At 37.4% G+C, this 23,126-nt stretch overlaps 1 protein-coding gene across 5 annotated transcripts in view; it reads left to right on the top strand.

The window, feature by feature from the left end:
- RAPGEF4 (Rap guanine nucleotide exchange factor 4) overlaps positions 1–23,126 on the top strand; it is a 142,930-nt gene that overhangs the window by 24,624 nt on the left and 95,180 nt on the right. Inside the window, exon 1 of one of the 5 annotated variants that reach the window (XM_083864713.1) lies at positions 86–414. The exons of 3 other annotated variants lie outside the window; for them this stretch is intronic. The gene's annotated coding sequence lies outside the window, so the exon portion shown is untranslated. Of the gene's footprint in view, positions 1–85; positions 415–12,326; positions 12,618–23,126 lie in introns of those variants that run through there. One more of the 5 variants, XM_083864714.1, reaches the window with a different exon arrangement.

Genomic DNA, 23,126 nt, shown 5'->3' with positions numbered 1-23,126 from the left:
ATGAGGAGCTCTGGTCACGCACATCCTGTTGGGTCACTACCTTGCTCCACCCCTAATAACTGAATTCTTTTAAACAGGAGGGAAATGAATGCATTTGAGCAGCGTGATCATTACAGAAGTTCTCCATAGTTCATCCTCAAGCTTTGTCCTTTCACGCAGTTGCAAACTGATTCAAACCCAGACAGGAAGGGAGTGAATCTGCTGAGAGGTGACTTATTTTTAGAGGTCTTTCCTACCATAGTGTATTACTCAGCCTTCCTTGGATAACATACAAATAACCAATTTCCTTTCGTGTGGAATAAGACTGTGTTAGGAGTTACTGAACATGCCTTGAGAAACACTTGAGTAAATGAAGAACAGCTATTACTTCGTTATGCAGTGACTTTGGAGAGAGGGAGACTTGGCCCCTGTAAGGTCAGAATGATTTTTTTTTTTTTAATTCCTAGTCAGCAGCACTTACACATCTTGTAAACTGATAAACCATAGTGTAACTTGCTTCCTGCTTTTGCCTGCATCTGCTGTTAATTCAGCCCTCAGCAGACTGAACTGCTCTGTAATGATAGCTTTGGGAGAAGCAGCTTTCTTACTCCGTTTTCTTGAGCGCTGTGTGTGCTTGGTTTTAATGAGCTAGTTTAAAAGCAAATCTGTCAGAATAGAAGTTTTAGACACTGTTTCGTTGGAATGCCATGTAGAAAGTACATGTATGAAAAGGGATGCTGGAGCACTGTGGGATTTCTGATTAAGCCTTAAGTTAATCAGAATTTGGACCACAGCTGTCTGTGTATTTGTATGGAATATCAGTTTGTCGCTTGAAGGTATATCTAATCACACTTCTCATATCAAGGTATAATATAATTTTATGCTTCATTTTATGTCCTGGGATTATGGCAGTAGGAATTATGAAGGCACTGTAAAAATACATTAATGAAAATAAATACAGAAGAATTTAAATTTGTTTTTATCCATTTGGTTGTATTGTAAGTGCATTGTTTATCAAAGGGTGTTACTACATCTCATGTGGTGTTTTGCAGTGCAGTGCAGTAGGCAGCATTTCAAAGAGGCAGCCTTTTCCTTGCCTTAGGGTGTTGAAAAATACACGTTGCATTGTTACATGAGAATGTTCTTGCTTCTTTCTCTAGTAGGCTCCTGAACACTTTAGCATGTTTAAGGAGTATTAGGAATCTCACGTAAATGTCAGTACTTTCTAATATACCTTTTTACCAATGAGTATTCCATACCAGAAATTCTTTCCAGTTCATTTGAGTGAGAGATTAAATTTGATCTGAGAAATGAAATATTGAAAGGGGGGAATCAAAGAAAGAATCAGATTAATGTCCAGCCCCTAAACTATCACCTTGATTTATGGTGTACCACTCTGCCCGTTTATTGCCCAGTAATCAATTGCAGAAGTCTCTGCCCTGATTTACTGATTTCCCATAGGCAAACATAGTAGAGGTATAAAACTACAGTTAATAAAATACAGAATATTTAGCTTTGCAGGATGGGTGATCATGTGATTTAAAATAGCGAAGTGCTTGGAGACCCACAAAAGTATAAAAAGGTGGTCATGGAACACTCAGCTGTCTTTACTCGCTTGATGGCACTCTCTCCGTTGACTGCTCAAATGATTCCTTAATGATTTGTCTCTCTAATGGGATTTTATTTGAGAAATGTAAAAGTGATCAAATTGTGGTAGCCTGCATTTTCAATGTACCTGGAATACTATCTTCACCAATGACCCAAATAGCCATCTTAGAAGGAAGAATAAGGAAGAATAGAATAAGGAAGAATTATTCCATGTTGTCAGAATACAACACAGAAGAGAGACGTGGAAGTGATGCCTGAAAAGGCTACTTAGAACAGAGGATAGGCAGAGTTAAAGGATAAAGGTAGGTATTTACTGAAAGGCCTTCAAAGGGTACACCTTGGGCAGTGCAGGATTCTTGCAGAGACTACACCCAAGATGGATGACCATCAGAGGTTTTTTTGATAGATACAAGTTTGGTCTATTTGCGTATCAGAGATCAATTGTCCAATTACAGCTTCAGGTAATTGAGTCACATTCCCCTAGTTTGCCCCCTATTTCACTGTTTTTTACCTTTTTTGGTGCCTGAGAAAGTGAGGTGTCTGAGTTTCAGGCCTAGAGAGAAATGGTTTTGTCTGAATAAAATGGGAGAACAGTGACTGAGTCTGTAGAGTTTTAGAGTTATACACTAAAGCAGTACTGATCTGAAAAATATAAGAGCTAAAACTTAAGGCACCAGAAGGATCCAAATGTGTGAAATGTTGCCTTATGTTGTCTGCAAATCTCAGCTGATGAGAAACACAAATTTTTATGCAAAGACACAGACCTAGCGTGAGAGACACTGAAAAATGAAGTGATGACAGGCAATATTTTTTTTCATATAGGAACACATGGAAGAAGAAGGAATATAAAAAAATCCCTGTGCCCATATTTAGAATATGACAGTAAACACAGAATTGGCTAGATGTGAGCAAAGCTGTGAAAATAGCTAATATCCCACCTTCATACCTTGTGTTAATACTGGGAAAGCATGTGAGTAGCAGGGAAAGATTTCAGAATTGTTATTATATCAAGAAAAAGTGTCAGATAGTGCTCCCTGTTTTGCTGATATGAATTGAACATATTTCAAGTGAATACAATACAACTAATTTAATACACAAGGAGCTAGATGGGAGCAGATTCTGGCCTTCAGTACTGCTGTTACATTGGTTTTGATCATCTTCATAATACTTTCTTCTTCCTCTTGTTCTGCTTTATCAGACATTTTTAATTTTAACGAGTGATGCTTTGTCTGGTAGAGCAGATTTAAATAAGCATGACACAGCATTTAACCCTTGGTAGCCAAACACACATCAGAACTAGCCATGTTTGTCAGCATACCACCATGGTGACTGCTGCTTTCATTTGGTTGTATTAATCACTTCTTATTTTAAAAATAGAGGCAGATTTTGGGAACACTGTTTGACAGTCTATCTCATAAGATACCCTTAATGGCCGTTGGCTGTGGAAAAGCTTGTCTAGAAACAAGATTTTTCCCTTCGGTAATGCAGCATTTCTCTTGGCGTGATAGGTACTGATGAAAGTGTACAAGTGTTTTGGTAGAGTCTTGCTGTGATAAATGCTTTGCTAAATAATGACATTGTGACTGAAAAATTCATAATCAATGATTGTCTGCTCTGTTACAGATTATTTACTGTGCCATTATGATATTCAGTATTGTCAATGAGGCAGAACTCTTGGAGAAGATCCAGTTAGTTTTAACTGAGTGTCCCTTTCTTTGTTGTTGTCCTTGGTTTAAGGTGACAGTCACTGGCACTTCAGGCACCTCTTAAACAACTGAAAATATTGAAAAATAACAAGCTGATTGGAAAGGCCTTGATCCTTCCTTGTGTCTCTCTGCAACAAACTTTTCTGGTGTGTCATCCCTACAGTTGTTTTGCATCTCAGTCTCCTGATTTATTCTGAATCTATTTCAAAAGCAACATTTTGTGATTCTGTCGCTGGTCACTGTGCAGAGGTGGAATAGGACTGTGTAGATGTGACTTCTCTTAAACCATCCTACTATGGCATTTCTCTTGAGTGCTGTTCTGTATCACTGTAATAATGATCATCTGCTTGAACCCCCTGTTGAATCCTGTTATATGAGACACTGTGCAAAAATATATTGTCATTCCTATTTACAGTCCATATAAATGTTTATATGTTCATTAGCACTTCAAAAGGTCTTATGTTGCAGAAAGCTTGATTTATTTGAGATTGTTTCTTGAATAAAAAAAGAATCAAAACATCCAGAAAGCATGTCAGTCTCCCTGTTAAGTAATGCCTTTATTGGTTTTCTCAAATTTTATCATGGTTAGAGGTAAAGTTGAAAAATACAAATTCATCCAATTTCCAGGGAAATAAAGTATTTTGGTTGATTCTTAAAATATTTAAATTACAGAAGAACATCTGACAAACTGAAATGTATACACTTAAAGTCTGCAGATGTTTTTCAGGCTGCATTTTTTCTTGAAAGCTTTACTGCCAAACTTGCACTTTCTATAACCAGCTTTTTTATTAGCAAAGAAAATGCTTTTCATCCTCAGCAGATTGTATTATTAAATGTGGTATCTCTAAGCATGATGTGCTAAATGGCGAAAACATATATTGCAAAACACAACTGAGAGGCTCTGAATATTACTTCAGGAAACAAACTTTTGGTCTTTCATTAGTTCATTTTTATTAAGTAGAAATGTCTTTCAGAAGAATCATAACATTTGAAGCTTATAAAATAGATTCTGGCTTTTTTCCCAGACGTACTTTTTACTATCAAATATGTGTTTCATTCTCCTCTGTCATAGAGAGAATAAAAAGCTTAACAGAATTATGTTTTTTCAGATATGTATGCATATATAATCTGCTATGTATCTAATATGTATTGTGTGCGTATATGCTACAAGGCAAATTTAGATTTGCCTTGTCAAACTTCTGTGTCAGATTGCCTGAAGCTTTGGTTCTAGCTCTTTGTGTCCTTTCCTGCCTTGGAGTGGATACCAAAGTGATCAGCTGCATAGGGCTTTGCTTATACTTCTCAACTTCTGGATTTGACACAGACCATGCTCAGCTGTGGGGTTGTGTTTGAAAGGGTTATTTCAGAGGTGGAGCCTTTCTGATCTTCTGGTTGGTGTTATTGTCTCAGTCCTTTGTCTCTCCTCAGATGAGTTGCACCTTTTCTTCCTTACACAAGAGGTTTATCTATTATTACTGTTTGTCACAGGTTATTGAGAAAAATAGTAAGCCCTTAAGAAGCTTGAGTTTTTTCTTGCTTTACAGCAGTTGATACAAGTGGTGTGTTCCTCCAAGGCCTTGGTATAGAGAGTGCACTTGCATTCTGCTTTTCAGTGGATGCTTCCTACTTGTACTATATAATAGGTGAGGCAAATTATCTGATACCGTTTCTTGGATCAATGGATATGTTTTAATACTGACATTTTAAAAATCCATTAGCTTAAACCTGTCAGCATTAAAAAAATTTAGAGATCTTTGACAATGAGTTTTGTGACAGTGGATGATCTTGAACAGATTAACACAAGCTGAAAGCAAGGCTGTTGCATGATAGTATTATTCCTTTTTATTCCCGCAATCTGGTGGAGTTACAAAATATTTTTTAAAAATACTTTTTAAATGTTCACTTTCATGTAGCGAGAGTAATGAAACATACAGGCCCTATTTAGTGAAATGTAAATTCTTCTATTCCTAGTAAGTACTCCCTTGAATGGGCATTCAGCAACTTAAAAGAAGCTAAACCTCAGACATTATGAATTGTTTAGGCATATGGATTAATAAATGGGTTCAAAAGAAGAGTGCTCTTTGCTTACATGAGATAGTACAGTTCTCATAGATATCTTTTCCTGGTCATAATCGGTGATTATTAGAAACCTTAGCCTGTTTCCTCCCCACTTTTCATCCGTGGTGAATCACTACCATATTGAAATCAGTGAGCATTGTGAGATTTCAGCCCAGGTAATTACTAATTGCTTTTTTCTCCTTGTATAATATGCAGCCCAGGCTGGTGGCAGTAGGGTTCAATTCTCTTTAGCTTTATCCTTTCTGTAACAGTTTCTACCCACTGACACAGCTGATACAATGTGAGAGCAAGAGGCTGGAATCACTCAAATGATTTTGTAGCTAAGTAGTTCAGGGGTGCTTAACACAATGGTCAGCCCAGTACTTGTACTCAGGGAAATAATATCAAAGCCTTGTGAACTCTAGGCATCCCTGAGGTACACTTAAAAAGGAAGATACAGAAAACTAGGACCTAAATATGGAATATCTTTTCTGTGGCAGAGAATAAGAATTACAGGGCTAGACCTGTCATCTGTGCTGATTATGGCCAGTCCCAGATATCAAGAAAAGAAAGAGATTTAAAAAACCCCAAATAATCCATGTGCTTGTTCTTGAATCAATCCTCATTCCAGTCTGAGCAATAAGACTCCAACAGTTCTCAGGGTTAGTGGGTATTGCTCAAATTCCATTAGTTCAGTGAGCTTCAAAATTCCTAGAAATCTGTTCACCAGGAATGTGAAAGGGCCTGCTGGCCCTCGGAAATGTTTAAATCTCAAGGGGGTTTATGGAAGCAAGTCTGCTTATGGATAAATATTTTTCTTTTGGTGAATAGTTGTTTATGCCACAAATACTGAAGAACACCACATAAGACGTTGTTGCCTTTTAAGGCACGTGTTCTATGTATTTTTGAACCATATCATGAATTGGATGTTCACAAAATTTGAGTTTTCATCTAGTATTTCTGTTACAGGCTGTTGTTGAAATCTGTGGTTTAGCAGAATTCATACCATTAGTCTGGTGTAGTGCTTAAGGCTCAGTTTCTTTATCCTTTATCCCATGCCTGATTAGATACGACCATTAGTGTGTATTTCCTCTGAATTCTGCTTAAAATACTTTCTCAGTTAAATCCCAAGTGAAGAAGTTGAAAGAAAGCTGAAACTCACAAATAATAGTTTATATCTTCTGAATGAACTTTACCTGTTAATTTCAAATTACATTGATAAAATACTCTTTTCTTTCTAGATGCTGTACAAAGCCTTAAGCCAGGCTTATATAACAGTTCTTTGAGGGTGATAAATAATAAGCATTTAAAGTGAAACCTTGCTATCCTGCATCTGGTACTTACTGATATAGTTCAACTTGCTGACATTTTAACCTCTCACCATTTCCTGAGTAATTTCTATTTAATTTTGCACACCACCACTCTTTTGACCTTTGAAAAATATCTATTCTGACTACCAGTGCAAACAATTTTCTTGAAGTATTAAGCAAAATAGACAGACAAACTCTATTCTGTTAATTCCCACAGAACCCTATCCACATATTCCTAAGTGCAGGTTACTGGAATCAGGTACAATTTTGATTTAGTGTAATAGAAATATGCATTGCAGTAAGATTTTTGTGTGACCTAATCTTTCAGAAACTGAGTCCTTCAAAGAAGTCATGCTGTTCTGAAAGGACTTGTTATAAAGGAACTTGTTTGAGTAACTTAGTCTTTTATGCTTAATTCTCTCTGGGGATAATGCTGGAGACTCTCAGTACAATTAAGGAAAGATTAAAAGCTCAGTACAGACTTATTTTCTCTTTTCTTCCTTTCTGCCAATATCCTTCAAGCCTCTGTATCCTCTCTGGAAGCATGAAACATTTTTAAATGCTTTTTTTCTTTCTGCTGTCAGTTTTTCAGTTTTCTGGTATCTGTCTCTTCCACAGATTTATTAATATAGTTTCTCTTTCTACATTTCTCACTTTTGTTCCTGCTAGCATTTAATGGAAGCTTTGTTGATCTCTGCTTAAGGATTATTGGGTGTTTCTCCATAGGTTTATCTGTGACCTTTAGATCTTACTAGATAACCAGCAATCATGAAGAAGTAAGGAAATAATTCTTGCATTGTTGAAGGTTGTGAGAACTATGCCATCACTTAGTATTTCTTAGCACATTTGCTCTGCAGAGCTAAAGGAGTGAAATGTAGTAGAAATGTAGACAATTAAGCAGATACTTGTGAATACACTGATGCAGCAGCAGAGTTGATTACTGTACCCATTTTATATAATGTGTTATCAAGGAAGAGCAACACTTCAATCTGAACATGTAATAGCTGGGGCATTTACTTGTGCAGTTGCTGTGGTATGGTTGAAAGATAATATGCTTTGAGATTAGAGTAGAAATTCACATCAAAACTTTCATTTTTCTTTCTGTCTGGTGTATTTACATACACCTGCCACATGGAGTTGCCTTATAGAGGATGTTACCTGCATCTGACCTCATATACAAAAAGCACTTGCTGTAAACCTATGGCCTGTGAGACAGCATGTAATCACTTCAGTTTTGTTCTTCATCCTTGCTGCTTACATGGCCCATATTGTGTGTGGCCTGTGCAGTTTGAAGCTGGAAGACTACCCTGAATTTTATGGATCTCTGTATTTCAAATCCCAGCTCAACTTTAGTTCTGAAAATAGATCCCTTTATTTCTTGCAGAGAGAGTTTAGATAGACTGGATACTTGGGGTTAAAGTGTTGCTGCCGATTAATTTTCCCTAAGCGTTATTAGGTTTTTTACACAGTAACACCATAGTCTGTGCTAAAAATTTTGCTGGCCAGGCTGTGGGGAAAATGTCATGGTGTTAGGTTGGGAGAATGGGGGTTTTGTGTAGTAGCCTAATGAAGGACTGATACAAGGAGTAGTTGCAAAAGAGGTTTTGCTAGCAGAAATACCATTATCCCTAGGATAATTTGCTGACTGAGGTTAAAATGTAGGGCAAGCTCTGAGCTGACCTTTGGAAACTTGTATATTTCTTGATTTTTTTTCCATGTCATGACAGTGGGAGGAATGGGTTGTCAGTGATTAGATAGACTACCAATAAATACATTCTTGTGCTCTTTCCTGTGGAAGGCCTAAAGTTGTGCCAGCTCTGCTCTGCAGCTATTGTGATTTCTAGCTGCAGAAAGATGAGACACATAAACCTGTTGTATGAAAGTCATCTTATTGCAATTTTGATCAAGACATTTAGTTTTCTCCTCTTGCTTTTTCCATATGCAAAGTGAGAAGACGGTATACATTCGTTTTTTTTGAAAGTGTTTTGATGATTGTTGAATGGTTTAACTAGCCTTTAACATCTAGATGCATCATATGCAACACTTACTTGAGGTTCTCAGCTGAAGAGATTTCCCTTTACTAAGCTTCCTTGGGACCTGAGCACAAGCAGCTAGGTGTCCTTTCTGTGATGGGCCTCCAACTGTGGCTTAGAAATTCTGAGGATCAGCTTAAGGATTTTCTGTGTTTAGTTTTTACTAGATTTTAGATGTCTCAATCTTTAATAATATTGTTGATAGTTTTAACTCCAGTATTCCTTCTGCTTGTCTCAGTCTAATATTTGACATTTAAAAGAAATCAGTTACTTGCATAAATTAGAATTCTGGTCTCTTATTTGTGGTTGTGAGAGTGAATTTTTTACATACATATGTGTTCGCTTGAAATTGATGTGGGCTTTGAATCAACGGTAAGTTAGAAATACATTTTAAAGTCTGCTTTGCAAATTTTTTTTTTTGTGAACAACACCCTCTTCACAAAACAGTGTTTTGTTCATTCCTTCCCCTCCCACTTCCCCCTCCCCATTAGTTCTTCCCTTTTAGTAGGGTTTTAATGTGGGTTTTTTTCAGTAGAGGAGTCATGTTTAATTAAAAGTTACTTACATGTTTTCAATTATAGATGATAATTTGTTTGACTTTACACTCTCACTTGCCTTGAGTAATTTCCTGTAGAAATACATATAATCCATTTGCATGTTTGGAGTATTAGTGCGTTGTTTGCATAGCTTGTATATAACACTTAAGGAAATCACTGGGGCTTAGAAAAAACAGATGATGCTTTTTAGTGGGAAGCAGTGATACAATGGCTATTCTTTCTTCTCCTTGCTGAATAGTTATGGAAACAACTTTTTTCACAAACTGGAAATTATGTTATCAAACCATATGATGTTTCAGTAAAAAACTGGGAGTTAAGCAGGTGGGCCAGCAGTAATGTTACATCCATAAGACCTTGACGTGAATTCAGTGCTGATTGGTATTAATTCCCAACTTCATGGCCTCATGTAGTGTAGCAGAGAAAATATATATTAATACATCCCAATATGTTGATACATGTCAGAATTTCGTTACAGATAAATATGTAGCTTTTAGCTGCTGAAGATAAGGTAGCAGGAGGCTTACATGTTATTGCACCATGTATTAAAACCACAGTTTCTTTGGTCTACCAGAATAAGTTCTTGTGTTCAGTCCAAGTGGAACACAGTATATGGTTGTGCTCTCCCAGGTTTAGAAGAGATGAACTCAAACAGGGGTAGGTGAAGAAAAGGACTACAGTGGTAACGGATATAGACTGTTTTATATGATAAAAGAGCATGTCTAGATTAGTCTTGTTGATGTGAAAGCTGATCTGGAATTTGCTTGGTGCCTGTATATACCCAAGACCACCATTCAGGGGATGTAAACTGTAAAGGATGGTGCTGCTCAGGAGCAGATGGTACTAATGCAGCTTGAGTGAGTGTACATCAGAAGTTTCTTTCTGAACAGTAGAGTGATGAGGTTCCAAACAAACATCTGATGGGAGTTTGCGGACAATATAAATGGTAATGTTTGAAGTGGAGTTGATTTTTTTTTAGAGTGATTCTGTGTATCTGCCGTAGCAGCTCCTGTGCTGTTTGTACACCAGATATAAAGATTTTGGTATTTTGGCTATATACATTTTTTCCTAGTACAGCAAAGACATAGGTGAAACTATGGGATCAAAATTTTGTTTCAGTTCTTAGTGGAAAAAAGTGTCCTTGCAACTGATACTGCCTCCAGAAGTCACAGCACTTTCCACTTTTGTTTGCAACTTCCATTGCAAACAGGGTTGCAATGTTTTGTTGGTGGAATCCTGTCAGGAAGGTCAACATCATTCTGCCCTCTCTGATGCAGTGAATCCTTCTGTTTTGGTATTGTAATATGTTTCTCCACAGGAGGTGAGGAGCACTCATAACTGGACAACTGCTAGTGGAATACAGCTATTTTTCTAAGATAGTGTCCTGACATGACAGTTGGGAATTTTAATCCCCAGGGAAAACAAGTGAATGTAGAATTGCGGCTCTTTGGATGAGCACAGTCCTGAGGAGGATTCAAAGATCCTCAAAGATTCAAAGATGGAAGTGTAGCACCAACCTCCATCTTTAATGAAACAGAGACTTTCAGTTCTTTGAATGTATGGCGGTAGGCACCTCTCCCACAGAGAGACTTCTCAAATTCTAAACCAAAAGATGCTTACTCAGCGTTTACCAATTGCTCTCTGAAGGCCAGAAGGGCATGAGATTGTAGGTACACCAGCCCCTCAGTGTTGCCATTGAAATGGCCAGCTGCTGTCGGCTCAAGTATTGGAGATGCCTTGAAGCTCTCCTTTCCTCAGGAGATTGTCGCTTTCTCTGGATGCCCTTCTTCAGTCATACATTTCATTCTTTATCCACAACATAGAAAAAGAGGAGGACAGCTGGGGAGACTTGAAGTAGTCTCATGCAGTCCCACACGAAGATCTAAAACTTTGAACAAATTCTTTACTAATGATTGTGCTTAGGTCTTTGTTACATTCTGTCCCCAAGGTTGTGTGCTCCTGTGGCAGGTGTAAAAATCAGTATACATAATCCAGAAAGCACTTTGAAATGGATGTTACCACATTAGACTTTCATATTAGAGCAAAAATAGTCCTTTGTTTTAGTATTTTTTATAAAGTAATGAGTTAATTAAATTTCAGTTTAATTCAGACTGGTTAAACAGTCTATATAATGTTTTTAAAAAATGAATGCTCATAATAGACACTGAAAGACTTTTTCTGCTGTTCAAATATTGCTAGTGTTCAAGCAGCCCATATTTATTGTTCAATATTCAGGTATGGCATTTGGTTCTTTAAAACAGAGAGAAATACTTCTGTGATCAGAAAGAGTACCAGCTAGGAACAGCAGTGATGTGAGTCATTTTCACGGTGAGCAGACTTGTCAGAATGTTCATGTTTTCAGGAGTAGATGGTCTAAGACATCAATTTTTTTCCAAAATATTTTTCAAAGTCCCTAATGAAAATTTAAACAGCTGTGTCTCATGGTGTCTTGACTTGAAAAGATCATGAATTAACAATTGTATTTTATTGCTAAAGTAGTAGGTGTTTACTGCAAAGTGAAAATAGTAACAAAAAGATTCAGTCATGTTCTTTTTAATACTTTTAATAGTTGAATTTGTCAATCCCATAGTGTAAAATATGTCAATCTGAAGGCAAAAAGAGAGAATTTGTAATGAATGCATACACTGTAAGGCACTGAAATAATTTTCAACTTAATCAATTTATATATTAAGTACCTTTAGCATTTAAGACACTTAAGTTGCTTTTTTTCTCATAAACCCTGTTTGGATGAATTAATTTCACATTGTCCACTTTGAGATAAACTAGAGTTTCACTGTGTGTAACACAACAGCTTTGTGTTACAAAGTGAAAATCCCATGATTTTGGCTGAAATGTTGCTGCATTTACAGCTGTCTCTTGCCTAGGGCCATCTGCATGGGAGAATATTCCTTTAACAGAATAAATCACCAGAAGACTATAGCAGACTTACTGGAACCATTCTTCTGTATCTCTGACTGGTGTTCTTGCCAAAAGTGTTAAAAAAGAGGCTCAGTGGACTAAAGGTTCTGTTTGTGTGGCACTACCTGCTTTGCAATAGTTTCAGGAAAAAAAAAAAAAAAAAGGAAAACTGTGCTACATTCACTGGCTCTTTAATTCAGATTGCCAATAATAATGCAGAGTCTACGCTGAAGAAAGGTAGGATACAGAAGCAGAAACATTAGTGCTAATCTGCTGCAGAAGGACAAGATAAATCAGCACAGCTCTCATACATCACTGAGAGAGAAGCTGATTGCAACTTGACCATGTGCCTAAGTGGTCACATCAGCAACAAGAACGGAGCATGGATAAAAAACCTAAAATGTATCCTTAGGGCTACTTGCTGTGCAGGACCTATAATAACACATCAATGTAAGTTTAAGCTTTCTTTTTTGTTGGTTTCCTTCTGTTGCAATTCCTGTTGTTTACAAGAGTATATTTTTATTTGCATAGATTTAGGGAAAATGTAATGGAGTGTAATACTAAGCAGATAATACTTCAATACTGTTTATGTCTGTGAATAGTAATGGGCTTATTGCTGTGTGTCTCAACACAGTTCTTTCTTTGAAGATGTTTTAATATTTAATCCTGTAAGCCATATTTTGGGAATTGAGTAAGATTTTGAGTGAGATGATAGTGAGATCTCCCTTTGTAATTCTGTCATCTTATGTTTCAAAATGAGCTGAAAGACAGAATGTCAGAAAAAAATTATTTTTACTGTGAGAATTTCTGCTTTTTTTTTTTTTCCTGTTAATAAAAGTCCACATAAAGACTGATTTCTCTGTACCTTTTTATTCATGAATTTAGTGCAGCTGGTAATTTTCCTACATTTTTTAAAATTTGTGCAATTGTTTAATTTAGTGTCATTTAAGCATCTGCAAAAAGGAAAGGCAGGGATAAGATGAAAACTGAATAAGCATTGATTGCTAGTCTGAAAATTAGATTTTAAAAGTTTTTGCAGTGAATCTGATTTCGGTTCATTTTTACTAAATTAGATTATCATATTTAAATTGAGGCTAGTATACAGCAAACAAATGTGTGAAACTATCCTGGAGAGCACACATTTCCTGCTGTATCTGACTTTAAAGATGGTGTTGATTGTAACTACCCAGGAATATCCTAATTGTAGAATTCAGAGCAGCATGTTTAAATAAGGCATGGGAAAATAAAAAGGAAAGATGAAATTTTACTGTTCAGATGTTAAGGTGATGCTTTGTTCAAAGAGGGAAAAAAAAAAAAAGTGTAGTAAAAGCTATTGATGTGAAATCTCAGGCTGTCTCTCATGGCTTTAGGCAAAAAGGCAGGGAAACCCAAAGCAGGTCATGCTGTGCAGTCTGATAGCAAGGGAAATTTGGAAGCATTTATAAAAACCCACTAGTATTGCTATATTTATTTACTTATTACTAGGGAGAGTGGCTTTAAACAAACAAATTTATAAAATATGTAAAAGGATGTGTGAAAGGTCCTTCAGTGAAAGGACCTTGAGAAAGTAGGTATAAAGATACGGAAGAACCTCTATTTATTTTATAGCGTTGTAACTGTGGCCAAATATAGTAGCAGGAGGCTTAGAAACAGAAGTAGCCTGCATGAGTGTGTCAACAAATGGTTTCTTTTTGTGGCAATTGAAAAATGTAGGGATAGTTGTATGGCTCTTATCCCCTTCACAGACCTCAAATATTCAGTGTATGGGCCAGTTTCAAATTTTGTAACACAGGTATTTTTTTTAGGTCTTAGCCAAAACAAAAGGTTTATTTATCAGTAGTTGCAACTTTCCTACAAGATTGATGGATGGAAATAGAGAAGAGGGAAGGTAAAGCTGTATTACAAAAAGGGTGCTCATTCTTCCCAACAGAATAAATAACCAACCTAGCCAACTGGCAGATGAAACATGGACCAAGTAGAGAGTTTATTTTTGTACAAATGTACGTATGGATGAACACACAGGCCCTCGGTTGTACTTAGCCCCTGAAGCTGAGGTCCCTTTGGGAACTCAGCTTTAGCAGTCTGACTTAGAAAATAATAAACACAAAAAGAGAGGAAAGTTATACAGCAGCAGGAAGCAAAGAGGAATGGTGAATTCTTTGATCTTATGTCTTTTCTAATGTACCCAATATGGTCTTAGGTTGTAAACTCCATGGCAAAGATTCCTGTTTTGTTCTTTGAAATACTCTCTTTACACATGTGACAGAGTAATGTAATCAGTCTGGCTCCTCTTAATGGGGCTGGGCATCTCTTGGTAAAATAAAGACATCCTTTTTTTTTTCCCTGTCATGTGTGTTCAGTGGAAGAGCAGAAGATTACTCGGGTTTATGAAGATAACAAAACAAGTAGCTTTCCTTGTCTTAAAATTATTTTGAAGAGTTACAAGTCTGCTATGATGCTCTATAGTTGTGTTGATGTTGTGATCTTAAACATTCGCTTCACTGTGTTTCTGTGAAGTTTCATAATGCAGCCACACTTAAATTACATGCTAAATTAATTGCAATTCATATGAAAAAACTGGAATTTGCTAACTGCTTTTTAAAACTTTCCTTTTTAGCTGAAGAGACAAAAGTCTATTGTCAGCTGAATATGGTCTTGATGAATTTCCCATTTGTCAAAACAAGGCTCACCCTCCTACTCCAGTGTGACAGTCTGCGTTAATCAGTCTATTATGCTTTTTCACTGTTACCTCTCAAACTCTTTCACTAGACTCCAACATGGTCTTCATTTTCACCTTCAGTTTTAGTCAATAAATTTACACTAAGTAGTTTCTTGTCTTTTAAAATGTGCTAATTTTACTGCTAATTTAACCTGCACTTTCAGAGCTGCAGGGGGCTCCTGATGACAGTTTCAGCATATTGAATTTGCTTCTACGTATGATATTTAGAAAAACAGCATAAAAATATTCCTGTTACATTTCAGTTCAGTGGAAAAGTTCCTACCAAACAATGTTGCCAAGGCAGGGCCTGAAACCATAAAGCATCATGAGTCCTATGGTGGCATCATGCACAAACAACAGGCTGTCCTGAGAAACATAGTCATAGGGGTTCAAACTGTGGTGATTAAATATAATTTATTCTAGTTTTCTGTCTACCAAACAGTACATCTTCCACTTGAAATTGCAAGTCTGACTCCTCATATTTCTGTTGGTGGTGAAAGAAAACTCTACTGCCCCAAGAAGAGGCTTTCAAGGTCCATCATAGCAGAGAGAAAGTGAACTTCTGTATTGGTGCAGTGACTATATTGTGTCCCCATCCCCAAAGCTTACAAAATCTCCTGGCCAGAAAAAGGAATGACATGCCTTTCCATCCTCCTGCTCCTCCTAGTCATTTTTTGGGTTTAGTCACTTCTGATAAAAAGAGGCACAATTTTGCAAGTATCCCAAGAGACCTAAGAACTGTAGGTCTTTAAAGTGCGTAAAAAGCATCTTCCATCTTACTGTATGCATGCAGGCTAAGAGCTCATTGATTTGTTCCCCAACTTCAACAATCCATCTACGGGATTGTCTCTGGAATACTCACAACCGACTTCTGGCGTAAAATGTTAGCTCACAAGCTACAATGTAGAAAGTAGCCAGGATCAACAGCATCAGGTACTGCCAGAAGTATGCTTAGAAGATTGTGATAAATCACTTCGACCTCAGACAGTGTAGCACATGCTGTAAAGAGAATATATTTGTAACTGTCTCAATAAAGTGATATTTCATCCAAATATTGTCTTCAAGGGAAACAGGAAATCTCTGAAAGGGGCAAAAAAATTATCTGTAAATTGACTATAAAAGAAATAGTACTAGTTACAGCTTTTATGAAAAACAAACTATTTGTACCTTGATTGGGTCCTCTAAATTTTGGAACCTCTGCTGAAAAACATTAAAAAATTATAAGCTACAGAGGAAGATCATACTTGGAAAGGAGTTTCCTTGATATCTCTCTTAGTTTTCTGATAGTCTTTCCAGCATTTCTAAATGTTGTCTATGAAGTGGCTATCTTCCAGAGCACAGTGAACTGCATGGTATGAGACCTAGTGGGGCTCACATGACAGTGATCTCAAACAGGTACCTCCTAAGGACAATCACTCATCTCATCTTTCAGCCTTTTTTAAGGAAGATTCATGATTATGAAGGTGTGTTCAAAAAGGGGATCATTCAGACTCATGCCTAAAACTGCTATTCAGTGAAAATCATAGACTCATAATTAGAGTGACAGTCTTTTGTGAAGTTTTGTGAAGCTTTTAATGGTTTTTATTACCTCTTTGATTATCCTGGAAAGTAAATAGTTACATACTGGATAACCATATGGATGATGTGTTAGTGTATTTAAAGAAGATTGCTCAGATGGCTCAGAGCCCATAGTGGCAATGCCAGGATTTTTATGCACTAAAAATCTAAACAAATAACTACAAGATGGAGGGAGCAATCACCACTGAAAGGAAAAGTGAGCAATAAAATGTGGAATTTACCTTTACCATCAGTGACACAGATTAAGGCCATGGGAGAAGTTATAATGTGATTTCTCCTACTACACTTGAGCTGTGTCCCAATTAGCTTTCCAGTGTCAGCAGGGAAAGTAGTATGGGGTGGTTGTTCCTTGTTTCCAGTGAACTGTACTGGGCTGCCAGTGATCTTTTTAAGTCCAGGTTTCTACCTCAGTTTTGTATTTCCTCAGTGACTCCAGTTGAAATTCCAGCAGAAGGGATGGAGAATCAGGTTGCACTTTTCACCACAAACCATACAAACCCCATTTCTCAGCATACCAATGTACCATAGCAACTTCTTATGATAACAAGGCCATTGAATAACCTGGCATGATTTTCCTTGGACAGATGATGAGTGGTAGGAGGAAGGAAGGAGGCAGAAAGAAAGGTGTGAGGGATAATAGAAGGAAAATTCTTGAGGGACCGACTAATTTCTTCAGGGAGACATTTCCCATATTTTTTGTACAGTGCTTGAATGCTGCTCATGCAATATATACAAATATTCTCAGTCTTTTCAAGTGAAAAAGGACCCTGTAATTCAAGTCCACTCACTGAACTGTAAATGTAACCTCACTGAGGGAAGGAACAGTTTGAAAGACTGACTCTTTCATATTTTAGTCAGGATTTATCATGATCTGTAAAGCACATAATTCTCGTAACAGGAAAGCTTCAGTTGTTTTAAACCCTGGCAATTTTTTATTTGAGGAATATCCAGGCAGCAAGCCTTCTTTCAGATGAGACAGAGTAGGCTGTTTTATATCAGGAACTGCATTTCCTACTTTGCTTCATCTGCCAGAAATTCTCTTGCCAGAAACTCTGTCATTTCAGTTTTTATCTGTTTTTGAGGGGAAGTTAGTTAACCATCTCAGTAGCATCACCATCACTACAAAATAATCTGCAGATAGTGAAAGGCTATGGAAAACTGATAATTGTACACAAATGCATAATTTTCCCTGGGCCATGATAAGCAATGATAAAATCGCCAGCTCTGTTTTACAGTGGAGATGACTGTGGCAGAGATCTACCTTAATATTAAAGTAATCTGTGGACAATTCTGAAACAACAAGGTAGCAAATGTCTGGTCATGCCTGTTACTACTTTTGCTGTATTGGTATATAATCAATAAACTGTTACAGCCAGTACCATGTTCTGGTACTGGATCTGTGTCATTGAAGGAACACACAAACACTGGTTAGATTTTTCAATGTCTTTCAAAAATTAAATGTAATAATGAAAATTTCCATCATTTGGCTAGAGGAGTCAGAGCTTTGTCCTTTTCAATTAGATTATATGCACAGACCAGACAGACCTCAATGGGATAGCCTTTGCATATATTTGACAGAGAATTTGACCAAAAGTGTTTGACAACCAAACAAGCTGAAAGCTTAAACACACATGAGATAAAATTTTTTGTACTATGTGGTGAGAATGTTGTTGATTGTTAATTTATTGGTAGACTGTTAGTGGAGAGTATTTGAGTATAAGTGTAGAGCTGAGCTTGCTGAGACTTGGTCTGTAGTGCTCAGCAGTCAGAGATACCTCTGTTTCATGTGTTGCTAGTTATGTCAATAATTACTTCTGTAGTGCATGGCAACATTCCAGATTGTATCTCAGTCAAATGGATTATTCTTCAGTGTGAGGCTTTTCTAGGGAAGAGAATATCCAGGGTCCAGATTTGAAGGGCCCATAGCAGTTTTACAGAGCTCACCTGAGAGAACGGTCAATTCTTTTTGTAATATGTTTGCTGTCTGTGCCAAGAGGCAGTCAGTGAATGTTTGCAAAGGGAGTTTGTGGGTGTGGATTGAAAAAACGTAACTGAAGAGAGGCTGTGGCAGGGAATAAAATAACACATGATGTATCACTGCCTTTTTTTAAAACTTCAAATTAAGATCTGTAGTGTGCTATTAACTTCACGGCAATGGCAACTAAAATGTTGTATCTAAAATGCAACTATCCTTGTTGTACATGCATGATAACCAATTTTTAAAGTGCCTAGCACCTATCCAAAAGGTTCTGTTACATTTTTACAGCAGCGATGGTAGCAGTAGTAGTGGAGCGAGGTGTTGCAAAACAAGACCGTTGAGCAGGGGTGAAGAACAGGCTTTCTGAAGGAACTGAAACACTGCAAGACTAACAGAAAGCTGTAAATGCAGTATAGCTCTCTCTTCAAATATGGAGAGCAAATGATCAGAAATACAAGTCCAGTTGTATTCTTTATTATTATTTTTAACATTTGTTCCCTTTGAACTCAATCTTGAAGGCACTGATCCTGCTTTTCACTCCAATATGCTCTCCATAATTTACTGTATTTTTATTCAGATATGTACATAAAGTCCTCCAAATAATGTAAGCATAGAAATTCGGTGTAGAAAGAACTTTATTAAAAACTAGATGTTAGTGTTCTAAAGGAGACTAGAGGATCTCCTGGGATTAGAGTAGATGGGAGGAGTTGGTTGCCTCAGGCATAGCCCAGGGCCATTAATTACAGCTAGGCATTAATTCTCCTGTAATGCCCTGTGCTGATGCCACTGTTCCTGTTACAACACAGAAATAGAAAGCTGGCTGACCTGTGGACTTTGATGGGTTATGTTATTCTTCTAGTGATTACTTAGATTTCTAAATGCTCATCACCGAAGTGTTCATCAGAGTTTCAGCTTATAAGCTTCATGTCTTTCCAGAGAGTTAATGCTTTGCTTCTTACTCACAGGAAGCCTTTAAATAGCTCTTGAAAACACTGCAGCCTGTGTGAGGTACACTCTGTATATTGAACCCTGGGAAAGTAAAATTGATGTAGATACTCTTTAAAGATAATCAGTATACCTATTTTCATATCTAGAGAAAATGAAAATTGAACCCTTACTCTGTGGTTGCCATATAAGTGGACTGCAAAATGCAGTCCAAATTCTGAGGACCAAAAACTAAGGATCTGGTTTTTGGGTTGTTTTTGAAAAGCAAAAGGTCTTGAAATTTTAATGAGTTTATTTCAATTCCTAAGGAAATGCTAATAAAGGACAGAATAGTTATAAACCATTTAGAAGCAACTTCCATCATATGCCTTTTACATGCATGCTCATGTACTCTGCACTGCACAATAAAAGCATTGCTGGACTGACTGTAAAGTGCAGGAGGAAAAAGCAAGAGACAGCCCCCAGTGCCCAGCTTAGCAGATCATGTGAACACACATGACTCTAAGCAGTACAGAGTTTAGGTAGCAAACAGCAGCTGTGAGAATTTCCAGATTGCTAGACTTGCATGTCTCTTTAAATTATCTTAAAATGTTTTTGCTCAAGAAGAAAGTTATTTATCTGACCTTTACATAGAGTCCTTCTTTGTCAGGGATCCCAAAGTGTTTTACAGATGCAGAGATTAAGCACTGACATGCACATGTCAGAGGGAAAATTAACAGACTGACTGCACCATGGTTGCACAGAATTTTGGCAGTGCAGAAATATGACTACTGATGGGCTTCACTACTGCTTTCCCTGAAAGGCCACACAGCACCCCAGTCGGGAAGCGTGAGATACTTTACTCAGCTGAAAATATAGGTGAGTCGACAACACTCATAGACTGTATAAGAACACTGGTAAATTACTTTAAAAAGAGAAGAAGCAGCAGCTGAACTCTATAATTAGCACTTGTGGTGAAGACATGGATTTGTATTGCTGAAATGTGAAATTCCAGCACTACATTGATTCCAAGAAACAGTGTATAACGTTATTTGAGGGTTGATTTAGGATAAATAACCACTTCCTAAGGTGTGTTTGTTCTCATTATTTACCCAGCTGGACCTTGTTTACTTTATGAATTCAATATTGATCACAGGAATGTTGGGGCATATTAAAGGAAAAGAGGATGGGCTGTCTTTGGGTATACTAAAATGTCTGAAGTTTATAGAATATATTTGTACAAGAAGTTGTACTTGAAGTTCTGTAATGGCAATATGGTAGAATATTGGTATATGGAATTTTCCCTCTACTTGTATGTTAAATCTCATTGACTCCTGTGCCTATTTCATACCCATGGTGGGAGTGGAACCTAAAGCCAATGTTCTTTCATTTTAAAAAGACTAACTGAATTCCGTCCAATTACGTTTTGATAATTCTAAGATTTCAGAATGGGTGTTTTAAAAATGGTTTATGCTGTTCCTTTTCCTTCCTCTGAATTTGTTGTAACAGTTTGGCTTGCCACTGTGCATTAGAAGAGATGGGGGAAGGAGGATGTAGTAGCCCTCTGCTGTGCTGATTTTCCCCCTTTCCACTGGCTCAAATTAAATTTTATGCAGCTACAGGACTTTCAGAGAAAAGAGGAGAGAGGAGGGGAAAGAGTAAGAGGACAGGAGATATAGAATAAGAATGGGAGAAAACCTTTGCCCCCTGGGGTCATTATGAGGTCAAAATGCATCCATCATCCATATGAAAAACCCTGTAATATAAATTAAACCATTTTAGGGCATAATGAGGATTTCCTCTCCTACTGCTGGGACTTGGCTAATAAAGTCTTAATTTCATTTTTCTGTGACCCAATAATTTTAAAATACTGAACATGTTAAACTATAATTGATTCAGCAAACAAGTCCCTCAAAGACTTGCGTTTACCAGGTGAATCACAGGAATTGACTTCTGATCCTGTTGTTGGGTGAAGTTATGAGTGAGGCTGTGTCGAGTACCCCCTATTGACCAAAGCAGTCCTGCAGACACCTACAGAGAGTTGTTCTCAGTGACAGTGCATACACAGTACTGAAAAATTCATGTGGAATTAGGGGTTTATCTCTTTATCCCAGAAACCTGGAATTAGTTTCCTCTGTTACTATTCTTTTTTCTTGACAGACCTCCTGTCTTTTTACTTTGATTGCCTGTGGGTCTGGAGTATTCCAGCCTTCTGTTACAAAGGTTATTCTATAGATAGGAGGGTCTGAAATGGAAAGCATGGAGCTCTGTGAACACCTAACATAGCAGAACTGTGTGTATTGTACACAGATAAAGGTCTGAACTACCAGTACCTACAGAGGCAACTGGAACCCATTGGGTTAAACCCATCCAAAGATTGTAATGACTTCCTGCTCCCTGTCTTAAATATTTCAGAGAAGTACAAGCAATTCTTATGTGCTGTTCTCAGAGAGACGTCACAGCAGTTTGATGGTGACTTACTGCTATTTGAATTTATCTGGTTTGAATTTCCTTTTTCTTTGAAAGGACTCAAACTTTTTTTAAATTTCCTTCCTGATGTTTGTCTTTTTTCCAGATTCCAAAATTAGATCAAGTCACATTTCCTCATGGAACTTCGGCTTCAAGGAGGCACTGAGCTATTGCAGCCCCTAGTCTGAAGGTTCCTGCTCCAGTGGATGACCTGCGCTGTCATGCACAATACCCAAAAACAATTGGACAATGGCAAACTTTAAAAGTTAATGCATGTCCTGCTTATTGTCCCATCCCCCTCAGCTTGTGCTTTCTGACACTTGCTTGATGTTGCTGAGTCCTTTTTGTTGAAAGTGCAGTTTAGTCCATGACTTGCCTGCTGCATTCTCGTTTGACCTGTTAACTGCTAAAGCAGAAGAAGTTATTTTAAGAATTGACTTGTCAAAGACAGCATATCTCCTCCCTTCAAAGACCTCTAAAGATTAATATTTGATTAAAATGTGACTGCAGCATTTAAATGGGTGCCCTGTGTCTTTTTACAAATGAGTGGCTGGCGAACTTGTGTACTGTCTAGTTTTTAATTGGCAAATTATTCAGTTTGTGCTTCAGGGGGGAGTTGCAAGGGAGGACAAGGAGTTAGATGATTTTTAGATACATGCATTACCACTTTTATTCCTAGAGATAGTCTGAAGATGACTAAATCCTTTCATGCGTCCACAGATTCAGTATAATTTTTTTCACCGGAAATAAAACAGAGGACATGCTCTAAATCATGGAATAAAACCCCAGGTCCTCACTTGGGCAACCCCATATCAAAACCAGGAGGCTGGATTTATTGTTGTTCAGTGGTGACTGTATCTGTGACCCAAGCAGCTGCTGCACTGTTCTTTTTGTCTGCCTCTGGTTGCTTGCTGCATTCTTTTTGAATTCCAGTGAATGGCTGCTGATAAAATCTGCTCTCAGAAAGATTTTGAAACCCAATGTCTGTCCATTTGTATACTATGATGGATCAGAAAGATGACCAAATATTTAGATACTACTATATGCTCTACAGGATACTCTAAGACAGTCCATGCAGAGAGGGAAGTTAATGGGTACTCAGTGTACAGTTAACTAGATACTGTAGAGCTGTTAGGAGCACTTAATGCTGCATCAGGCTGCTGCAGAAAATACCATGGAATAAGATACGAGGAAAAGGAGAGAAGCACAGCTTGGATCTGTTTAATTTTACTTTGGAGTTTGAAAGTCTTGATAGCGCTTTGTAAAGAGAAGAGGCTGTTCCATTTGGTGT

This window comes from Zosterops lateralis (assembly GCF_965231275.1).
Source record: "Zosterops lateralis genome assembly, chromosome: 7".
Classification (NCBI taxonomy): Eukaryota; Metazoa; Chordata; class Aves; order Passeriformes; family Zosteropidae; genus Zosterops; species Zosterops lateralis.
Note: the sequence above shows the minus strand (reverse complement) of the source record. Positions and strands in the feature narration are given on the sequence as shown.